Raw genomic sequence first — 24395 nt, 5'->3', positions numbered from 1 at the left:
CCCGTATAGACAGTGACTCGAACCGAGCCCGAGACTTAGCGTGAACTGCTAGAGCTATGCTGTCGTCAGCAGAGGAAGCCCTGGCGCCTCGGCAGGAGGGAAGAGTGCGCATGCGCAGCGTTGCCGCCCGTACCGCGCGGACAGGAATGCGGCGCGGGCGTCAGTCGGCCGTATCTACTGTCGTGGCCACGGTCCACTGAAAGCCAGAAGGTAGCGGAGACCACACGGCCATGAAAGTGAAGCACTAGTCACAGGGATGTAGGCTGCCACCCCCACTTTTGAGAGCGATACCCTTCCGGAAAAAGTTAAGATTTATCGTTGTGAGGTGAAACCCTGCATCCCACCTCCCATGCACTGCTTCAGGGGTCTCCGTTTTGGTCTCACATATTACGGATGTGACGAGACTACTCCTTGCATCTACTGCGGCAGCCGCCCTCTCCATATGGGGAGTCCTTGCACCCCACTGCCCAAGTACCTGAACTGTTGTGGCCCACATTCTCCTCGTGCGCCATTGGCGAGACAGTGTAGTTATTTCAGCTTTGAAATTGAGTAAACTGCCTCTTCAAATGGACATCTGCCGTCCATTGGTTTTTGCAGAGGTCGTTCTACTACAGATACTGTAGCCCACTTGGAATCTATCCGAACAGCTTTTGCCCAGTGTCAGCACCTTGCTGCAGTTTTCTTTGATGTACACAAAGCTTATGATACCACATGGCGCCACGATGTTCTTGCCACCTTACACTACTGGGGCCTCCGTGGCCCGCTTCCGATTTTTATCCGAAACATACTTTTGTGTGCGCATTCCAGGTACAGGTTGGCACCTCCTGTAGCACGTAGCATCTCCAATCCGGAGGAGAATGTTTCTGCAGGGTTTTTTGTGTCCCTCTTTTTAGTGGCGGTCAGTGATCTGGTGGCAGGTGCAGGCGCAGGACCTACGTGTCCCCCTTCCTACGCATTTATTTTTGTTTGTCCGCGATGAACATTGCTGAACGCAGACTGCAGGGAGCAACACAATTCTGGACTCTCGCTCATTGCTACCAGTTTTCGGCTTCTAAGAACTGCTTCAGACATTTCTCTTTACCTTACAGTACATTGCAATCAAGATCAGTAGCTTGATGGCCAGCCCCTTGATGGGGCAGGTCCCATCGTTTTTGTGACTAACCTTTGATACCCAGTGGACATGGCTTCCCCGTGTACGTCGAAAGCAGACATGTTGGTCTCATCTCAACGCTCTGCGATGCCTCAGTGATACCATCTTGGGTGCAGACCACTCTACTCTGCTACGGCTCTACAAAGCAGTGGTCCAGTCCAATCTAGATTGAGTCTTGCATACTGCTCAGTATAACCTTCGATGTTACAGATGCTGGACCCAGTACACCATTATAAGGTATGACTGGCGACTGGCAACTTTTAAGACTAGCTCCATTATAAGCCTCGTAGTGGAGGCAGAGGTTGCACCGTTTCATGTTCTGCAGCGACAACAATTGATCACTCATGTATCGAGCATCTGCTGCTCCATGGTGCACTTGAAGTACTCTCTTCTTTCGGGGTACAGAGATCTGCCTTCCGCAACAGTGGCCCAGATCTGGAGGTCCCAGTTGCAACTGGTCGTTTTTTTCGGAACTGCAGCATTCCTGCCTCTACAACCTCTTCTCCAGGCACTTCATGTAAATCTCCATGGTGCAAACAGCTCTGTGTTGACTTGCCACAAGGTGCAAAAGACTCAGTTCCACATGAGGCCCTGTGCCACCAATTCTTTTCCATTCTCTGCGTGTTTCGGGGTTCAGAAGTAGTCCATACTCATGGTTCGATCGTTGCTGTCACACTGGCTTCGCTTACGTTCAAGCGGGACGTAGTGAACTCTGCTCTTTGCCAGATGGCTGTAGTGTTTTCACTACAGAGACGGTAGCCATCCCTCGTGCTTTAGAGCAAATGCGTTCCTGCACCAGTGAGTCCTTTCTCATCTGTAGCCTCTTCTTGAGCCGTTTTGTGGCCACCCCTTTATCCTGACTATCTGGGATTTTGTCCCCAAGCAATGTGGATGCTCAGTGGTCTTTTTCCCGAGAAATGAACTCTGGCAGGCTGGCCAAATTGGCTACGAGCAAGCTGCCTCTTAAGATTGGTATTCCAGGATGAGGCCCTGAATCAGTGTACGCCATCAAGTAATAAAGATTTGCAATACGGACTGGCATACTCTGACTCCGCCAAACAATGGGCGATAAAGGAGACTAAGTTTGTGGAGGTCGTCCGTGCAGCCCTCTCGCAATCGTCCTTTGAGGGCTCTGCATCGGCCGTATGGCCGACTGACGGTCGTCTCCTCTGTCGCGATGATATTCGACCGTGTATATTAAATAAGTTAAAAAAGCTTTTAACCTCGGAAGAACGGCACAGCTTAGCTCCTGAAAGGATTATCTCAGGGGAAACTAAGTTCAAGGAGAAGAATTGAAATTAACTCATTTTCCCAATTCTCTTTTGCTTCCTTTACTGTTTGTTCACAAGGGTACTGCGCCCTATCAGAGATTTCGTCCAAATTTACAGTAGTGGCCAGAAGTGAGTTCCATATGGCTAAGAGTTTAGGAAAAATACCATTTTTGGCTCGGGCCGGACGTGACACGAGCCATGTGGTTAGCGCAGCAGTGTTCTCGAGGCCCGCACAGGCGGACATGCTCCACGTCATCGATTCGTACTGTAATCGAGTAATGTAGATCTGATCATCTCTTACCTATGGAAACTCTGTTTATTAAATAAGTTGTAATAATAGATCGCTGTTTTTATTGGAACAGTGTTCGAAAATTTTTTAGAACGGGTTGTTTTTATGAATGACGTAGCAGACACACTGTTTCCCTCTTCGTGTGAAGTGAGTCTCATTGTAATGTGAGTCAAGGAGACGAAAGTGCTCACGGAGGCGAGCGGAGGGATGGCTGCGGCAGCTGGCTTGTGGGGAGGAAGAGGTTAACAGCAACAAATGAGGCAGTGTGCTTGGCACGGAGAGAAATCTAAGCAGGCTGAGCATCGGTCGCGTGACATTTGCGTACGGCAAAGTATAGATGCTTCTATTAAGGGAGGGCATCCCTACGCGTAGGCTGGCAATATCCTGCGTAATCTAGATGAGCTGAGCGCTAGGTAAATTCCAAACCTAAGCACACGTGGATGACGATTCTGTGACCGCGATGAGGACAGTTCTAGAGCGCCTACAAACAAATATCGTGACGATATTTTAAGCAGGATATGCAAGTTTGATGCCGCATTTGCGAAACTGCAAAAAATTCGTGCTTAGATAAACGGTGGGTGTGTGCTAAGGAGGGGGCAGTGGGATGGGCAGAGCGCCAGGGCTGCAGTGCGACCGGGCAGTATATTTAGCGTTGGCCCTACTTGGCTCCGACTGCAGCGGCATAGCTTCTCAGCCAGACTGTTGCTTGCACCGGCCCGGCATAGCTGGGAACTGCTGGTGCTTGCGCAGGCATTCGCAAATTTCCTCGCGCCGCAACAGCTCGATCGTGCTGGTTACCAGTAAAGTGCTGGCTGTCGCAGACTTTCTGCTTGTTACGAAAAAAGTTTCAACGACTTATCGAGTGCACGTCACGAAGAATTAAGCCGTCAGCACACGGACCGTGCTGTCGAACGCAACGTGCTGCAGAACGCTCAGAAACGATGCGACTTGTGCCTACAGTACGTAGGTCCCAACGTGGTATACGCGATTGCAACACGCTCCAGCGGCAGTTGTCTGCTGTATCTGGCTCGCGCGTCACACTGTTTACGGAATTGACGGGCGTACATTTTCTGTATTAGCGCTGTTAAAACGTACTTTCCTCCCTTGTCCGTATGCTAGTCAGGTTTTGTCTGTTGTGTACATAAACTTAAATATCAGTGAACATTTTATAAGGCAAAAAGTACCATGTCCGCTCAAAACAAATTATACATTGGCTTATATGTTTCATTACAAATAGTGCGATAAGTCTAGTTCCCCATGTAAGATGAAATAATTTTCATCATTCCCACTTTTTACTAAAACTGCAATGCAATTCTTACATGATCACTGTTCCTACTCAGTAGCAGAATCTTTACGACGTGAATTACGAAACCTAAAAGAAAAAGGCAAAATACCGTACTGAAAGCAATGGAACGTGTTCTGTAGATTAAGCCAATCGAACGTACTCCTCAGAAGGAGCGCACTTCGATTTACGTAACATCGAATATGATAGTATGTACTTCTATTACACTAGTAAGAATGTAATGGAACGTATTAAAATGCGAAGGTTAGAAAAAAATTGTTTGGAAGTAGCGGGACGCTTACCACTATCCGATCATAAATACGGTTGTGAAAATGTGACTAAACTTATTGCGGCAGAGCGACGACAGTTCAAATATGTCCTTATCTAGCTTCTTAACATGTCCTGTAAGCGTTAATCGTAACTATATTACTAATTGAAATTTAATAACATTGTACCAAGAACAATGCGTTTTTAATAGATCCTTAACGTGCCGTCACCTCCAAATGGGTATACTCTCATAATACGCAAGTTACAATAAATTCTTTTACCACGAATATGACGTTACTCGTCATTTTATAACAACGAATCTTGAAATTAACGGCGGGTTTTCGGTTGCTCCTCAGTTTGGTGGTGCTCAGGAATGGCTTATATACATACGGGCAGCAACTGAAAGCCAATATGGCGCCTCACAACTCTGCATAGAAGGGAGATGGCGTGCACGTGACATTGTCATCTCCTTGGTCAACGATCAATCGCATGTTCTGATTTCCTGACGTGCCAGGTATTGTTCAGCGCGTTCGGGAAGATTTTCCAACGTGTTGTTCCACGCTATGACGTCAGAAACTGGGCACGGTCAACGTCGGTATGCACGGTCCGTGTGCTGACGGCTTTACTTCACTACGCAGGGCAAAAGGTGGTTTGATGCGATATTAGGACGTATCGCATGACCTCTTTTACCCGAGTGGACACACCATTCTCTGGACGTACATCAGCGCTATAAGGCTGACGTGGCCGCCTGTTACCATTTGTACACCTCGTACGGCGCTTCGAAGCGACCCATGTGTCCGTTTTAAGGGCTATCTGCCCTGTGTGCTTATCGCACAGCGTAAGAAATGAGAATCATGTTGTGGATTGTGTAATTTGAAAAGGCTGGTAGTTCCAAAGGAGTTGTGCTTGTGTTAGAGAAAGGCCTCCGGAGCAGACGGTGCAGCGGCGGCGGCGGCGTGCTTTTGACCGGGGCGCCGCGCCTCCGTGGCCATGCAGGCGGCGGCAGCGAAGGCCGTCTATTTATAGGGGGCGCCTCGCCTGCAGCAGACACTGCGAGGGCCGCCCGTGTAGCGCCCGTAACATGTCGCTATGCATTTTAAATACTGCTGCTCTGTAGTGGCTCGAGTAGATGCTTTTGGCGTAAGAATAACTGACAACTTGGCGACTTAGAAATCGGCAAGGTAACACACAGTAGAGCCTCACTAATCCCATCTGGGATGATCAGTCACCGCTTACACTGCGGTCACAGTTGGCACTGATATCGCTGAATTCCGCCGACGACCGACATCGGCCAGAGATGGCTGATCTGTTCAAATTAGTGCGCCACTACCCGCGCAGTCACACTGCACCCAGTCTCATCGACCAAATATACAGACTTCGGACAACAGGTGAAATTCTAGTGTTTTTTCTTCGGTGATATTGGCCCACAAAACATGAAAACAGCGACTGTCTCACTGTTAAGTTTAGAGGAGTGGTGGTATCCGAAGTATGAAAAATATAACAATCGGGATATAGTTCGGAATCTATGGACTTAAATCGCAGGTTTATTGGAAAAAACAAGCAGGCAAAATCTTTAACAAAAATATTAGGCATAAATTATAACCTCAAAAAATAATTTCTTGAAATGAGGGATAGTGTATCTTAGTTACTGCATTGAATCTTCTTTGGGTTGTGCTTGGTGGGCATTAGCTGCGTGTAAATTGTTACTGCTTACTGGCGTTTTTGTCAACTGGCTGGTAAATCTGTTAGATTGCTTGAAAATGTGTTGCATATTTTTTCCATTCTTCAGTGCGAAAAGTGTTAAGAGTATCTTATTCTCAATTTTGTCTTTGACATGTATCCTGAAACAAGTCATTTAAGGTTCAATATGTCTGCACAACTGCAAATATTCAACGAAAGTGTGTTTGAGTATTGCAGCGTCTCTACGAATCATCCCGATTATGTAACGGAACGTTTCTCCCTCTACCCCGTATATTTGCAAAACTTATCTGGTAATTCTATTAACTGACGGAAAGTATACATTTGTCGCCATTTTCTTTCCAAGATAAAGCTCATTCACATGCATTCAGCATCTTTTTAGTGGCAAAAGCTGCGTTGTAGCACTCAAAGCACAGAGGAGTTCTGGTATCCATCGCCCCTTGGAGATTAAAACCTAACATAGTTCACACATAGAATAGGTTCTAGTCTAACCTAACGTTGACGCCACCAAAAAGTGACGGAGATAGGGCGCATTCTGACAACAGTCGGCCGACGTCAGGCGAAGGCATCTGGCAACCGTTGTCTGTACCACTGTGAACGCAGCCTTAGTCAGACCATCCCATTTCCGATGTTTGGATTTGTCAGTGACTCATCATATGCGGTACGGATCAGTAGGCAGTTTGACCGATGATAGGTGCGGTAGTTCGATCAGTTTTAGTATGAAATAATTTGTTGTGCACACACGTTTTATACGTTAGTGGCTGTTCTTACATATTAAAGTGTGTAAAATTAAATTATGGTATCACTAAACGTAAACACTTGAAGCTGTCTTCAACGGAGAAAGTATTTGTAACTTAGACAAAGCTGAGTCTCTTCAAAACACTATGAGGTAAGGGTTGGCGTAACAACTCCTAAAGACTGGAGAAAAGTTAGGAAAACTTGAAAGTCACACGATGACGATTGGTGACAACAAAGAAGTGAAACTATGCCAGAACCCTAAAAGTGAAACACACTGGTTTGTGAGGATGGTTTTATCAGGAGAGATGGAAAAGAATTGTCATCGGGACCAGTAATAAAAGGCACTAATTTTGTAGGAAAAATTAGATGGCGACAGTGAAAATGAGAAGTTTATATAGAGTGGAAGCTGGCAATGGCGGTGGAAGAAATGGCATGCGAAATGTAATTCCAGCGAGTTGTTTGCTGGCGAAACAGCTGCCAATGAATTTGTTCCGAAATCTGAAAACTTAGAGCTTAAAACCTGTTCCCCGAACATTTGTATGACATTCACGAGTCAGACTTGAACTACAAAATGCTGCCCACGAGAAATCTAGCTGCAGAAAATGAGTCGGTTGTGTGTCAATGCAGTACTGTAATAAAATACATATTGTTAAATTTTCGCCCACATTGACAACTTCGTACTGTACGATACAGACTTATTTTACAGTACAGGCATTACTGTACAGTAGACTTTTAAGATTCTTCAGTGTGTCGACGTTTTTATTTCGTGTTGTAGCTGCTGTGACATGAAACAGTGTTTCAGACAGTACTTCCAGTTGAAAATTTAGGTTGCGCTGCTTGTATGGTGATATGGTTAAGAAAAGTATTGCTCTGATAATCCCACCTGTTTTGCGTTCCGATCATGCTCCCGGTCTCGCAGGAGACGCATTTGCGAGGTTCTTCTGCATTTGCACGTTTTCGTTCACTACAGGATAGTATTATACGGCACCACTTGGCTTTTTCAAAAACTGTTCATTTCAAAGTAGTCTTTAGTTCGCGTTACATGCGGAGTACCTTCGTGTCTGCGGTCGCCTCCGCAATGTTTCATTCTACGGACACATTCCATTCATAACGTTTATTGTGAATACCACACTTGGAACAGACTATCGTCAACCTTTAGACAAAGTGTTGCAAAGAAAATGGAAGTTTCACTTGATTTCTTTTTTTAGTTGTGCAAAGGCGTAACTGAACGACGCCAGGAACTTCTCCGTTCACCTTTTGGAATTCAGTCGTCTTCAAAGGATGCTGTCCAGAACTCACTCACAGAATTTCTCCTTCACGCTTGCGTGAGCGAGGAAATTTCTGACATGGATGCTTCGTGCGACGTGAGTCGTGAAGACCGGCGCTAGAGGTACTGTAGAGGTAGGTAGGGCATCTGGAGGTGTTTCTGAAGAAAATGCTTCAGACTGACGTTGAGCATCCGTGCACTTTGTCTGTAAGGTTTAAACCGGACGCTACGGCCACGCCAGTGCTGAATCGCGCGACTAGTTCAGAATTCGAAAGCCGCTACTTCTGTTAAAACAAATACACCACCTGGCGAGGTCAGATTAGCGGACCGGTGTTCGTTGCCGCACACGGTTATGTGACGTGTGTAGGCGATGTGGTATCAACGTTGATAGTGGTTGAAAACTTCGCTCCTCTTTGATAATCTCTGAATCTGACAGCTACGCTTTTGCTACAATGTTCATCGCTGTTAAGTAATAGGTCATACTTGTTGCTACATGCCTGGGGTTTATGAAAGAAATGTTGCTACGTCTCTTTCACTAGCTCTGGAACATAGAAATAGAGCATCGCGGTTGTGGCTCACTTACGTGCTGTAAAATATCAGCATTGAGCGGATCCGAACCTTACTTGACAGCTTAAAAGTTTGTCATACAGTATCGCATAGTAGTGAAGTTATGAGTGGTGGAAAGCGAAGGTTTAGTTGTCCTAAATACACCGATTAATCGCGTTAGATTTTAACAGCGTAAGAAAGGTGAAGTAAAACGGTCATGTTCTGTATTATAAATTGGACATGGTTGCCGACGCTGTTATCTTATCCGGCAAGCGATTTAATTAACGTGACTAGATATTAAAATAGATAGCGGCTGATAAGTGTTGCAACGTTGAGGCCCATATCGCAGCTGGCATTACACAAATCACCGTCCTAGTGCTCGACAAGAAGTCAATGTCATGGTACAGTTACGTAATTAGCTATAGTCACGTGGCGCTTGGATGTATTAGTGTTGTACAGGCGCACAGATAACTGTTTTATGTCCACTTTTTTGCGATGACCGTAAATGTGCCGTGAAGTCAGAGAAATAGTTCCCTATTTCTTGCGTGCCCATTTTCCCCGTGATTCGAATGTTGAGTTCGGTGACTGCCACCGTATTGTGTGCAGCGGTCACATGTTTATTACGGCACAACGCATTTCAAACCTTGTAGTATCTTCCCGTAATTTTTTCACGGCGTAAACTAGTCTTTTGTAACCTGTACTGCGAACATATATAGCAACAAATTTTAATGTTTTCAGTCTGCTTTTGAGTGAGTGCAAGTGCTATAGAACAGAAATTGGGAAATGGGGTCGCTGCAGTACATAAACGAAGAAAAATTTCTGTGAGAACTGTGAAAATCATTTGGACGACCGCACATACGTATTGAGCAGTAATACATTTTGCGACCTTTCTGTGATCCTAGTTTCCCATGCGAATGCTGAGGTGTTCCCTGTTAATCTGCCGTTGTCGGCCCCATTCTCCTCTTACTTTAACGTGTGGACTGTTCGCGAGCATTTACTTGTGCTCACATTGGCGGGCATATTCCATGTTTTTGTTAATGGTAAGCCAGCCACATGTAGCACTTTCCAGCTGATACTACTTTATTTTTATTTTCAAATGTGAATAATGGGCATGGACTAGGGATGGCGTTTACTGCTGAAACAAACTATCTTCTGTTATATAGGTTCTCTCCATGCCAGTTTAACCTGGTTGTTAAAATTTCTCACAATAACAGGTTTGTGAAGTAACCAATTTTAAGTTGTTTCTATTATCTCCTGTAAACGTATATATCGAACAAAGAGTGAAAAATTTTGACTCAGTTTGAAGATACTGGACCTGTATTAACGCCAGAGTAAATAAGAGAAATTGCGTTCCAAGATGTTTGGTGGTTGTCACTCCATGTAAAAGGTAAATCTGGTAATTTATTTTTTATTGTAAACTACTAATAAATTGATAATGTTAATAACTGGATTATGCAATATACATCTGTAACGGTTTATTAGACACTATCACTTTCAGTCTAGGATCAGACCATCTTGTCCTTTCTAAGCCCAGTGTTCGTTTCTGTCGGCATTGTTATTAAAATAGCATTGATCGCTTTCCCGTTTTCTCTAAAAACGCCCGATATTATAAAAAAACGCAAGATTTCAAAGCAATGTAGATTTTACAAAGAAATTACTCTTTTTCAAAACAAGGTTTATGTAAAAAGGAAAAAATTAACCCTGCTCTATGGCTAATTAAAATTTTTCATCGGGTTAATTGCTAAAACCTGTTGTAACAGGTCATATAAATACCGAAAAATACCGGTTATTCAGAACTAAAATACCGGTATCTGTTTTAATCAGTCGGTTTCCCCATCCCTATCATGGACGTGCCTGTGGACATACACGCTCCCATGCCTGTCATTTATCCTTCCTTATATAACGTGTTAAGCAGTCACTGTCTAGCAAGAAATATTTGGCTCTGCGGCAGTGTGCGCTAGTTTGAAATTAAATGTTAAAGTACTCTACAGATTTAGCTATTAAAGCATGACTTAAGATGCCCGCCCCCAACCTTCCACGCCAGCCTCTCCCCATCCTTTCAGTTTCAAAACACCGTTGTATGCCGTCATTTCCTAAAAGCCTTCAAAGTCTGTGTCGAACGGACCATTGCTCCAAGAATATTGCTTGTGAGAAGGGACCTTAGGCTAAACTCTTTGGTCACATTCTTACAAGAAGCCGATAAGCGTGTCGTTAAGCAGTGTGGAAGCAAATGTGACGTGGCCTTGGCTTCCAGACCGGGAGGAATGCGGCCCGGACACTGCCTGCGCCTGCTCGCAGCAGTTTCTCCGCACTGCCGGCGAGACGGCACGGCACGGTGGAATGCAGCCAAGTCTCCCACCCCGTGGCCGTTGCCTCCATTTTCTGATGGCGGTCGTTTGTTGCGTGAGGTTAATGCTCATGCCCCTGCTTGTACGGACTGCGACTGGCGGTGCTGTTTGCGCGTTGGAGTTTACAGGCTGGTGCCACGAAGGCACGAGGTGTACGAGGTGGTCCTAATTAGAGGGGGCACCGCATGACCCATGATAAACGAGCGATCGTAGGACAATGAAACATTTGTAAGGACATGGGGAAGAGAAATAACGAATAAACCATTGAAAGACACATTTTCCACACGAGTGGTTAAAATTTGTTCTTGGTAGTTACGCGGTTTGAATAGATCGGCGAATGATTAAGTTTCCACCAAATGTGTTGAGGAGTACCAGTTAACTCACGAGCAGTGAGAGGTGGATCTCCAAAACAGTTGGCTCCCGTAGAGCATGGCGCACATAATTGGCGAAGCCGATCTCGGCAACGTGGACGTCCTTGGTCATTGATGTAATGGTCTCCTCCCCTCCCCCCCCCCCCCAAAAAAAAATGGACCGATCATGAACTTGAACTGCATGGTTACACTATGTGTAGAGGATTGCAGATATCCCCAACAGTGTGTGTGTGTGTGTGTGTGTGTGTGTGTGTGTGTGTGTCCAACGTTTAGTTCCCAGCAAATCTTCGAAGTCGAGAGCAAACTGTAGCAGTTGAAAATTCAGTGAGGCGTTCACTGTGCAGGGGAACTTCATAAACGTTCGTTGACGGTGACGGTGACGATTCCCAAATACACTGCACCTGTGGATGTAAAGTGTGCGTCACCACTCCACAAAATATTCGAACGTCACAAGCCCGTCTAAACCGTTGCAAGAAACGTAAGAGCGACGTCTACTCGAATGTCTGCATCACACGGCAAAAGTTCGTGAGTAATGTGAAATTTACAGATACCATTTCGCAGATAATTATCGCAGCACTTTTCGACCGGTCGACCGGTGTTGTGACAACCCGTGTACTATTTGAATATTGCACATTTTGTCCAGCTTTCTCAGCAATGACAACAGTAACTTCAGAAACAATTTATGGCGCACTTGGCCTGGAGCAAACCGAATCATTGGCTGATCATCCAAACTGCGTAACCACAAAGATACCAAATTTGAACACCATGATGTGAAAATCAAAATGCTTCTATCAATGGTCTGTTAATTCTCTTCAGAATGGTTACGCTGTGTGTCGAGGACTGCAGACATCTGCAACAATGTAAGAGTCCAAAGTTTAATTACCAACAAATCAGATTGTAGCAGTAAAAAATTCAGGCGTGCTATCACACGAATTAAAGTGCTTCGATATCCGCATAAGTCTCTTATCTACGCAGGGCTCTAGCTATGTAATAGTCTCCAGACCTGACGCACATTTCTTGTCATTGGTGTTGGCACCTAATAATTTGCTAACGCTAGTCAGGGACAAAAGGGCCACTGGGCGGCAGAACCGATTTTCAAGACGGTGCAAGTTGGTGCGTAGGCGACTGAATGAATGTAACGCGGTCAGTTGGTGTATATCGTTGATAAGACGCCATCCTCCAGTAGTACTACTCTCTCACCCTCTGGGAGAACCCGTGATTGTACTGCCCTCAAATCCTAAGTGGAAGGCTGTGACAGTTTGAGTGGTGCTGTGACAGCGCAACGGTAAGACTGCGTGCTCGCGGGTAGCGGTCGTCCCTGCGTGGCACACATTTCTCGCCATGTCGCTTACATTGTGATTTCAGCATTTCTGAAATGGTTGCCAATTCAACGATAAATATTTCTTTCCCACGTGGCAGTTTACAGGTACTTAATGCCTCCATGTCTGAAGTCCGTACATTAAAGATCTAAAGGGCTAACTCCACAAGGTTTATTCCAATGGCTCATTCCAAATCAAATGTCTCGTACGGTTTATGGAACTTAAATACGTATTTCTGTAGTTCCTCTCTAACTTTCTACATCGGACTTCATATGGATAGAGCAGAATTTACAAAGGAGAACCTCGACAAATTACGCCTTAGTAAGTGTAGGGGAAGTCGTTGAATTCTGATTATCACCTCGAAGAAAGAGTTGAGACGATCAAATTTGGTGTCGAGGCTAGTCTTCCTCTACATACTCACACTAGAAACAGACATTTTTCACAGCTATGGATGACTGAGACTTTTGATATTAGTCACAATTTTTGCTGTTCGGAAAAATCTACCCCAAAATCAGCTCGCCATCACTCTGGAAATGGGTGCCACGCAGTGGTTCTTCATCAAAGGAGTTACCGGCTGCCATGCCAGGAGAAAAAGCGGTTTACGGATCCGCTCCATCTCGTCGCTGTTTCGCTAATGCGTTCCTATGCTTCTTAATCAGTCGGCACACGTACTGTGCATTCCAGCGTTGAACGTGCAGACTTTCTGACGTCATAGCGTGGAAAAGGCGCGTTGGGAGTCTTTCCGAACGTGCAGAGCAAATCTAGCGTGACAGATATTCTGAACGTGCGTTGGAACATTGACCAATGAGGTGGAGGGACGCCATATTTGCTTTCAGTTGAAGCCCATATGTATATATCTCGTGTCTAAGTATCAGCAGATTGATCTCTCGAAAACCCGCCGTTAATTGTATGATTTGTTGTATTAAAATGACAGGAAACGTTGTATTGGTGGTTAAAAATTATTGTAACTTCTGTGTATGAAATTGCCGTTTCAAGGCAATGGCACACTGAGCATCCATAGTAACTGCAATGTTATTAATTCCATTTGTTAAAAGTCCGTGACATATCTGCGATGTGCGGTAAAATGCAAAGTATGTTCGTTCAGCACTCATTGTCGTTATAGTGCAATTAGTAGTCGTGAAATGGGAAGGTAATAATTGTGTGTTGTTTCGCGCCCCTATAGATCGAAAAATTATTAGCTTTCGTGTTATCTAGTAAGTTGTGATACTTTATTATTAGTGCACTAAAAGTATATTGTATAACATTCGATGTTATGTAAATAAGTGAGCTCTTTCTGAGGAGTGAGGTTTTTTCTTCCATTGGCTTAATCTAAAAGACAGCTCGCAATACTTACAGTAAGATATTTTGCGCTTTCTTCATTTAAGTGTTGTATTTCACATGTTGCAAACATTCTGCTGCTGAATAGGAAGACTGATAAAGTAAGAATTTGTCGCAGAGCCGACAACTGTCGCTGGAGCGCTTTGCCATCGCGTATAGCACGTTGAGGCAGACTTAGGCACAAGTCGCATCGTTTCCGAGTTCAGTAGACGTTGAACTCGGCACGCTCAGCGTTGACGTTCCATAGCACGGTCCGTGTGCCGACGGTTTAAGAGACGTAATCTGTCCACATCAAACTGTGACGGCACCTTGGCCTTTTTCGGCGGTGATGACTCCAGGTTTTGCTCCTTGGTCTCAGGGTCGTACTGATACACACAGCACTATAACCGATTGCAGTGGTAGGGGAGCAGCGTTGTCGGCATGCCGCCAGCCATGCTTGAGAAGGCTCTGCAGATACCTGCAAAATAGACAGCAGAAAGAGCACGTCTCGACACTCTGCAACGTCACTCACAAAGCTGTTCTAATCAAAGTTTAGTCCGTGCGGTTACGATGCTAAGTTGACTGGACTGATACAGCTGCCGAACCAACGAAAACATTAAACCATCACGTGATGGTGTAATATTGCCGTATAATTTCACAAACCCAGCTTCCTTACTTTTCAAATGTAGTAAACGAAGAACCTTGTGTAGACTAATCTGGTGACGTGCTATTCGAAAATGTACCAAGACAGAACACATGACCTGAAAACATTTATTATTTTACGTAGCGATGCTTCAAACTTACGGACAACACGTGGTATAGGTAGGTGAACACATTCTCCGCTTATTGGTGGTGGTGGTTTGGTGGTGGTGGTGGTGGTGGTGGTGGTGGTGGTGGTAGCTTATTTTAAAATATGTATGTAACTGTGTGCAAAGATCAGTATGGCTAAATTACGTAACGGTGACTCAATTGTGGAGGAGGGCATAACCTTTCCTAGCAAAGGACGCAGTGACACCTTAGAGCTGCTGTGTTCGCAATGGAAAGGGAGAATAACGGTGACAATTACCAACCAGGCGTGGCAGCCTCCACGACTGGGTGACGCGTCACTACACGGACACCAATCCCTTCCCTCACCTCATACCACCTCGTGTTAACACACACGTCACGTCACTCATCCCATTTGTACAGAATGTCTCAGTTTATATTTGATGTGTCGAAGAGGTTGAAGTCTATCGACTAAATCTTTGTAATTGAAGTGTACAGTTTAGGAATTTACTCCTTAAAAATGTCATTAAAGTGATTTCCAACACGTCTACGGCACTCGTTTAACAGATGAACAAAATGTCGCATGACGTACGGCATCTAGACACTTCGCTACGGATATTTTCTTTCAGTTGCTCCAGAGAAATCTCTCTCTCTCTCTCTCTCTCTCTCTCTCTCTCTCTCTCTCTCTCTCTCTCAATTTGGTGTATTCCCATTAGAAAAACTCAATGAGACTCAAATCTGCATTGAGTGGGGCCAATTTGTCATCCTTCTGGAGATAAATTTGCCAGGGAAAACTTCATGAACTCATAGTATAGACGCATTGGAGGTGCGCAGTGGCTCCATCTCGAAGCCATGTTCTTTGGTTATAAAGAGTTTTGAATTTAGGCACTAAAGTCATTTAACATCGCCACATAACTTCGAGTCGACATCGCAGCCCATAGAGAACCTCTGGGCAAATGAGTTTCTCGCTCATTTGTTTAGGATTCTTTGCACTCCGGTAACGGAAATTCTGCTTATTGACGTCACCGTTTACGTGAAAATGAGCCTCGTCAGAAAACCAGAGGTTAAATGAAGAGCACTCAGTCACTATCATTAACGTACTGTCTTGTCATATTGAGGCTTTAAATCTTGCACCAGTTCGGATTTTGCAAGCGTGCAGTTTAAGAACATTTTGCAGAATTCGATGCAGTCATTAACGCACATTTAAAAAATTTGCTCGCCAACGAATGGGGAGGTTAGGATCGTAACGATGATGTTGGTCGCCCGTATTTCGATTTTAGCCAATGTAGAACAGCTCTGCTAAAACGTTCCGATCCATTTTCCGATAAGGGGATCATTTCCAGAATAATTTAAATGAGGCAATACACGATCGGTGCAAAATTTCCTCCGTGCTACATTCACCGAATAGCCATTTGTGTAAAATTCTCGCACACAGAACGCGCGATCCCTTGCCGAGAAGCCCTCTGCATCAGCTGAATTCCTAAAAGGTCAGGTAAGCGATTAACGTACTCACCATTCTGATTTCTAGCTCATGCGCATAGAGCTCTTCAAATATCAACTTTCTTCTGAGACACCTTGTACTGAGATTGCAGTACGCGCATGGTGCCTAGGTGATTCCACCGCACTGAGTGAAATTCCCAAGTTCTGAATAATGTTCACAAATATGCATTCTTCCATAGTTGTCGCCCCTGCGCAGAAAACAGCACGTAGGCCGTGAATCAGTTTTCTTGACGAGGTAATAAACTGTTAGCTAACAACTTGTATAAATAAAGTATGAATTCGTTTGTTTAAACGAGGAGCTACTCGCTTTTTATTGGCGGAATACGAGAAACTGCACAATTATGGTCCGATTTATGAATCACTAATTTCCATTCTTCACACTTTCACAGAGAATAAACAAAATAGTGAACTGCGTGTTTGCGTAAGTAAGTACTGTCAAACTTTCTCAATTTCGTGTCCAAAAACCAGAGATTGCTGATATTAACCAATACCGACCGCGGCAGACAACATCGCTGTTGTCAGACTGTTGAACCAGCTCAGAAGTACTGTGTTGCCCGCCATCCAAATCAGGCGCTACCCGAAGATCTCCTAATTGATTCTTCTGCCTTTGCATTTTGCATTTAATACTCTGCTTGCAATTAACATTTTAGAAATAATGGAATGATAGCCCGCTATTGAGATGGTTTTATATGAAATGCAAGTAAATTCGCTGCTTATTTTTTCTAATATTAACAAAAGTGTCATTTTGGCACGCTACCTCCGAACACAGCAGCAATCGCGGAGCAGCAGCACAATTTAGGCGGTCTTTCACACGATACACCTGCTGAATAAATCATTTGTCACCCGGTACCTCAAACTATATTACGTCATCCTCCCACTACTGCCTTCTAAGCTCGTCAAAGAGCAGCTTCTTGTAGCTGAATATGATGGCCGTACAGCTAGAAATATTGCACTGTGAAGTCACTGTTCTACCTTTCACGTATGTGATTTGCATCTGAAATAGGTAATTTCCTCACCACTGAGATTACTAATAAAGAAATCGGTAAAAACACTTCCAATACATGTAATATTAAGTTTGCCGTAGCACAAAATGTAAACAAACGTTTAAGTCGCGGGACAAGTTTTGATGGCGCTGTGCGCTGTGCATCATGCTCGCTCTGTTCTTATACTCTGCACACGCACCAAAAGTAGAATCAGGTCATGAGAGCAGTGTTGGTGTGATAGAATTGCCTCGTCTGATACTGGTGTTTTTTCTTAATACAAGAGAATTCGTATACGCGTCGTATCTAGACTCGTCTCGTTTGTAATCTCCCCGTCATCGGTGAGAGGTTTCTGTCGAATCTTGCTTCCCTCTTCCTAGTCGTGTCGTTTTCCCAGCCTCGCGGCATTTCATGAAGGCACTCATACTTAAGACGGCTGCAACATGACGGAAGCCGCCTTTAGAAGTAAGGTGTTGCCGATGTGTGCCTGTATAATCTCGCATACATGAAGCAAATCTACAGTGCTGTGACTTCGTAGCAAACAGCGCCCACGGCTTTGGTAAACAAGAGCAAGAGGTTATCGAGTGAACACATAGGAAGATGTAGCAGCCGTAATAGGCAGGCTGGGAGTAGTTCGGCCGCGAGCGGTGGCCCCACTGCTGTAGGTTGTTTTAACACCATCGCGAGGTCGGCTTTTTCGCACTCACTCGCCCTGCGTGATGTGAACGGCACGAATGAACATACGTAATTCCATTCTTCACACTCGTCCGCTGTGATCAAAGTTTTGTCGCACTATTTGAGAAGACAACGTGCTTAACTTAGCATGGCCGCTGTGGAGGTTGCTTGCGTATACCATTCGCGTAATCAGTTAAGGTTTATGATCATTATGAATCGCAGTTAAAATCCAATTTAGTTGCATTAAAGTATTTGTTTAAAGGGGACACCGAGCGGATATGAGTTACTTGACATAGTTTCGTATGATGCGTCCGTTAACCACGAACGCATTCGAATGATCAGTGTAAAAATGAGTTGACATTTTAGAATACAGGAGTTGGGTTAGTCAGACGTTTCATTACAGCCTGAACGGTCACATAAAGGTCATTTGCCTAAAGTCAAAGCCGCCATTTGAGTCTATAAAGTTCTTTCTGCAAAACCCGTATTTCACTGCTGGAAGAATTTCGGCCACGTAATATTTCGATGCCCTATTTCTAATTCGTCGGTTTCGTGTTCAGACCTTAAGAACCGACTGAGTAGAGGAATCGTGTCAGATGTAGTGGAGACCCTGACGCTGGTTTGTCTCAACTATCAGGTCGACAACGATTTGTAAGTCTTCCTTGAGTGCTACCCTTTACAGACATTCCCGCATTTCTTACATTGGTAGAATGTTACTTGAACAGACTGAAAAACTTGTAAAAGTGAAGGAAAATCTGACCGAGTTGACGGTTCGCAAGGTTTGAGACGCAGGACATCTGCTGCTGTTTGTTACATGGTGTCGAAACAGCAGTACAACTTTGTGACACGAAATAATGAGCTCAGAAAATTGAAGGAAAAAGTTTATATCTTCTGTTAGTCACGGTGTGCTCTCACTCAGATCTGTACACAATGGATTCAGCGCGTCATACAAGTTTCATTAAATGAAATTCCTTATTACCCTCAAGGCCGTAGACAGTAACAAAATGTATGGAGTGAGCATTCAGATAAGCGGAACCGGAAGTTTTTCGCCAACACTCTGGTCACGAGATTCCGTGGTAGACTCACTTCCGGTGAAGTAGATGGCATAGGGTAGTTACTTTTTGCCAGTTACAAGGGTTTTTCCAGTTCCGTTGACGTATGGAACATGGGAGGAATGATTGCATAAACGCCTTTCTGCGCACTGTAATTTTCTTAATCTTTTACGGGAGCGATGTGTAGAAGGTTGTGGCTTATTGCTAGATGCATCACTTAATGCTGGCTGTTGAAACTTTTCAAGTAGACTTTCGCAGGATACTTGGCGCCTGTCTATTATCTCGGTGACGCCCTCCCGTAAGTAAAATAAACCAGTAGCCGTTTATGCCGCCCTTCAACATCCCCCGTTAGAACTATTTTAATGTAGATCCCACACAGCTCAACATTACAGCATTATTCTAGTGTTTCCTAAAAGCGTGTCAACGAACTACCTGCCTTATCTACGACTGAGCCATCTCGTATCATCTCCCCCCCCCCCCCCCCCCCCCAAGATTGTTACGTGTTAGTATATTGCTGACTGAAGTTGTTCCTCATCGATGTTGTATTCATAGGATGCTAAGTTTTTAGTTTTGTGAACTGCAGGGAAAACACTGCACAAAATCAATTGCTCGGAAAGATAACTGTTGTAATTTTTATGTTAAAAACATTCAGTTCAAAGACCGTAAACATATGGCCTTTCCGCCGTAGAATGAAGACGGGCTAGAACAATGGTCGTCACTGTTTGCTCAAGAGGCAATACTGGCATTGTGGAACACACCCCTAGGTACTGACGTTTAAGCCGGCACCCATTCGGAATTCTTCGTATCGACCGTTCTTTTTCAGACTGTTGCGACCTACAGCGATACAAAAGTTGTGGCACTGTCTGACTGTGGTGTTGTGTGCGAGCGGATGATTAATAAGTTGTAGTGCTTATTTATAAATGCATGATTAATAACTATAATAGTGCTGACTTATAAATGCATTATGCTACAGGAGACGCAACCACAAATCTTTATTGAAGACTAGAAAGTAATTTTGTTGTACTCGCTAAATTTTATTACAATAGCCTTTATTTCAGATTTCTTGCTATAAATATATACCGAATTTGAAGACAATCGTCTCTGTAATGCTCGTTCTTCGTCTCTGTAATGCTCGTTCTTCAATCTGTTACTTCTGTTCCAAATTCGTACCACATCCTCTAAGCCCGCATAGGCCGCCCTAGATTCCCCTTTATCACGAGATCACCTTTACTTAGCTCGCGGCCGTATTCGCAGACGTCAATTAAAATTAAGCGCATCTTTATATCTCGGCAAGCATTTGTTGTCGGTGTCGTCTCCAGTCCGAAGACTGGTTTTATGCAGCAATACTAAATTGGTGATACCTTGAATGGCTTTTGTTACTGAGCCCTGAAACTGCATTTTTGGGAAGATCTTAACGTTAGTTGTTTTCGGATTAGATTGTTTCTTGTAGACGCATATTATTACTAAATACCGTTGAGAAAACTTTATGCTGGCCGCAATTTGACCACTAGTTTCCTGGAGAGCCTCCCGAATGTTTGCGAGGTGGCAGCTAGTGGAACCATTAGAGGAACACCAGTAACGTAGATACCTAAATAAACGAAGTAGTACAGTTTGTCGCAGTTTCATCTATTTAAACACGTGTCCATTGTCAGATCTTGTAAAATCTTTGACTCCCAGCCCTGTGCGTTGATGTTCATGATCTGATGACTCCTATATAACCTAAACCGGTTTAATCACAATGTGAGATGCTGTTGTAAGCATTTTTCGTTCCGGAGGCCTTGGTAACTGTATTCTAGTGTGTTCTTTTATGTACTGTTAGCATTATGATCTAGTGTAGATCCCTTCAATCTTAGGTGCAGTAGCGTCCAGTGTTGCTGCATCGACAACAGGAGGGGACAGCAACGTGTGGCGCCGCCTGGTCGCAGCCCTCTTATAGTGGTCGACCGCGGAAACACACTACAGTGAGGCGTAAAAATCGCTTTTTCTGAAATTATTCGCCCTCAATTTTTTCGGAACCAGTTCTGAAAAACGCCTATTACACTGTGATGTCCATGGTTTTCGAAGGATTCAATTTGGCCTGGAGGTGATGAAATCGCTACACACTCTTTTTTATCGAAAAAATACCCAATGGCGACAAATAAGATGAATGTGGGCAGGGAGGCGTTGGTTGTGTGTTCTCCGTTGAGTGTTCATTCAGTTCGGCCTGCCGTGTGGCCGTCCGTATTCTCACGAAGAAGAATGATGCGACGTTTTCGGTTGTTTTCTTGATTTCGTCTATAAACTGTGCCAAAAATTGGACATTCACCACACAGTACTAAATGTTATTTTATCCTCTAGAGCAATATTCGTGAAACATTCACTGTAACAGGAGAAAAAAGTGGTGACTGCCTTGGAAGGACTCCGCGGACGAACCACTGCTGGTTTCCATTCAGAACATCCAAACACTTGCTTGCTGCACAGTTCTTGCATTTTCTCTGTCGTATTTCCAGCATTTCGTTGCGCCAGTTCAGAAAACTATTTCTAAGCTTCGGTAAAATGTGGCGAATTGCCAACAAATAGTACTCTCGCTAGGTTTTCATACAAAAAAGAATGCAGTGAGCAAGCTGCTCTATAATTGATAAAAAACTTGATAGTTGAAGTCCGTTACTTCTACAATATTTCCACATACACTGCCAGCTTATGTTCGGTCATAGGCGACACGCACACACGGCGATTCACCTAGTACATGTCGCTTACATGTAACGCTGTGCAGTGTTGGAAGCGGCCGTCTCGAGGTATGGCGGAAATGGGATGCTTTGTCGACCAGTGATTGAACTACGGCAGATGACACGTATTGTAGCCCCGAGTTTAAACTGATGTCCTAAGCCAACCATAACTTCGTGAAGTGTAATGTATTCGAGAAAACGGCGGTCAACAATATGCAGCAGAACTATAATCACTACTGCTGTGTTCACAGCGGTTAAATCTAATCTTTACGAGCAAACTAGAATTTCTCGCCGTCATTAGCTATCTGAAACTTTCCTCACATGGGCCACACGAGCTGCCACGTTATCAATCGTTGAGCAGTCCTCGTTTGGTTTATAGGCGACACGAGCAGATTCCAAACGAAAAAGGAACGATGAGAGGAAAAATACTATGTTGAAAATGACGCAGGAAAGAACTAGAAATAAAAAAGAACTTAAACCAATTAATTGAATAAAAGTAACTATCAAGCTCTGTTATACTTATAACTAAAAAAACTCGCTATGTTTCAGATACGAACCTACGACCTTTTACATGTCGGGTTAATAAGCTAACCTTGCGCTACGCCGCAATCTTGCATAAGTTACTGTAATATTTATGAGTATGGTGACCCTGTTGCAACGATAAATTGTAGCCTTAAATTCGGCTTGACACAATGTCGTGTGAAGCTTATCAGATGTAAACGGATCTTTGTGCTTATGACAACAGTGTGTGTGTGTGTGTGTGTGTGTGTGTGTGTGTGTGTGTGTGTCCCATGATTTGGGATCCAAACGCATCAAGAACTGACCAGTTGTTACGGCAGTTAGGCGACGGCGAACGCTTCGGGGGTGACGTTGAGTGATGGGTACCAGCTCCGATGCCTACTAAAGTGTCAACTATCAAGTAATTTTAATGGGAGTATAGGCTTGATATTCGTCAACCTCGATACGGAGATTGTAGACAAATGTTGTTCTCTGGTAGAACTTGTAACCAGAACACCACTGAAGGGCAAGCCATAATGTCGGGTGTAATAAATACAAAGCGGGAGCCGTGCAGGTAACGTCATTGTTGCCAACCAGTGAAAGATGTGAAGATATGTTCTGAGCCAAGTAGAAATGTTAGACAGATTCTGTTTAGCATACGAACAGGTTGAGGGGGCCGCTTATGAAGTCTTCAGCAACATTCCATTGGCCAGTAGACTTTGCTACTCCAGTTAGCAGTGGTTAGAGTCGTAGGAGGTTGAGAAACGTGAAGAGCAGCGTTCTGTATGGTCGCAGAGGACGGGCGCACGTCACGGACAGTGATAAGGTGGCGTTATCGCTCTGTTCTCGTAACTGCCCTCCTCGGTCAGCGGCAGAAACGCTAGAGCAAGCAGCTGTTACAATGTGAAGGTGTCGGCGTTAAATATCTAAGAGTATACGTCCAGAGCGATTTGAAATGCAACGTCCACATAAAATTATCGCCAGTGAAGCGGATGCCAGACTGAGATAGATTGGAAGAATCCTCAGGAAATGCAGTTGATCAAGAAAGGAAGTAGCTTACAACACGCACTCGTTGTACCAATATCTGCATATTGCTCGTCAATCTGGAATAACAACTAGAGCTCTTGATAAAATATATATCGACATTTTTCCAAAAGATGGTTCCACCGTTATATCGATATCGAATTGGCAATATCGAGTGCCTATATTTTCATATTTTTTCACAATTTTCCAGAAATATTTGAAGTTGTTCTACTGAAACTGTAATGAACGTCATTCTACTTCCACTTTTAGGAGGAGCCTCCCTTCAAATTTCATCACATCCAGTCTTTCTGGCTGCATGAAGCAAGTATAGGTGGAGTAAAGTAGTAGTCTGGCTGTACTGGGGAGTGTGCTGCTTCTTCACTTCGCCATTAGTCAAAAGAAGTTTCTGAAAATAATGAGCAAAAGCTAAGCAGTTTACATTAATTCCATTTGTTTTCCTTCCCAGAGTTACTGGTTCAATTTTGTCATTTTTTAGCTCAGGATTCCAGATCCTTAAAATTTTTTCTAGAACACAAACTATTATTATTCCTGAATTTGGGTTAATTTTTGTAGTTCAACCTAAGGCATTTTTCTTTCTTTGGTTTCATCACTTCCGTCACTAGGTCTAGCAAAGAAAATCTTAGTACTTCGTATGGAATTTTGAATTTTTTAGCAAGTAGTTCTGGAAAGAGCAGGTGAGAAGAGCTTCTGGAGTTGCATTGTTAAAAGAACAATGCAATTTACAGGCCATCTATTAAGACATAAAGAACTGAACACAATCATACAGGGATATGTCGAGGGAAAAGTCCAAGAGGAAGACCACGGCTGAGGTACATGGATCAAATCGTGAAAGATGTGGGATGTAACACCTGTAAAGAAATGAAGAGAAAAGCTGAAAGACTCACAGAATGGAGACAAGCGGCCTTGTAGCTGTTGCAAACCAATCCTTGGATTGACCACGAAGAAGAAGAAGAAGAAGAAGAAGACATTGACTTCCTATCTTTCTCAAGATCACTTGTTATATGTAGATGTCGTTTTCTTAATATATACATGTGGCATGATCAGGAAACGAAAATAAAGTTTCATTGTCCATCCTAGCGTGCAATCATACCGAAATTACCCCGCATTTATAAACTGTAAATAACTAACAAACTATTAGTGATATTACTAAGTTCACTAGAATTATGTTTGGTTACTGCATCCCAGATGGTTTCTCAACACTGCCTCTTCAACTAAAATTGTATGTCTTCATTCCATTTTTAAGAAAAATATTTCAAAATGGCACTATCACTGTGTCAAACACATTATTTACACCATATTACAGCCACATGTGAAAC

General features: G+C 43.9%; 1 protein-coding gene across 2 annotated transcripts in view; it reads left to right on the top strand.

The window, feature by feature from the left end:
* The window catches only part of LOC126106703 (eukaryotic translation initiation factor 5), a 108152-nt gene that overhangs the window by 18724 nt on the left and 65033 nt on the right, over positions 1–24395 (top strand). The gene's annotated exons all lie outside the window — the stretch shown is intronic.

This window comes from Schistocerca cancellata, chromosome 10 (genome assembly GCF_023864275.1).
Source record: "Schistocerca cancellata isolate TAMUIC-IGC-003103 chromosome 10, iqSchCanc2.1, whole genome shotgun sequence".
Lineage (NCBI taxonomy): Eukaryota > Metazoa > Arthropoda > Insecta > Orthoptera > Acrididae > Schistocerca > Schistocerca cancellata.
This window is presented reverse-complemented; position numbering and strand designations above follow the sequence as displayed.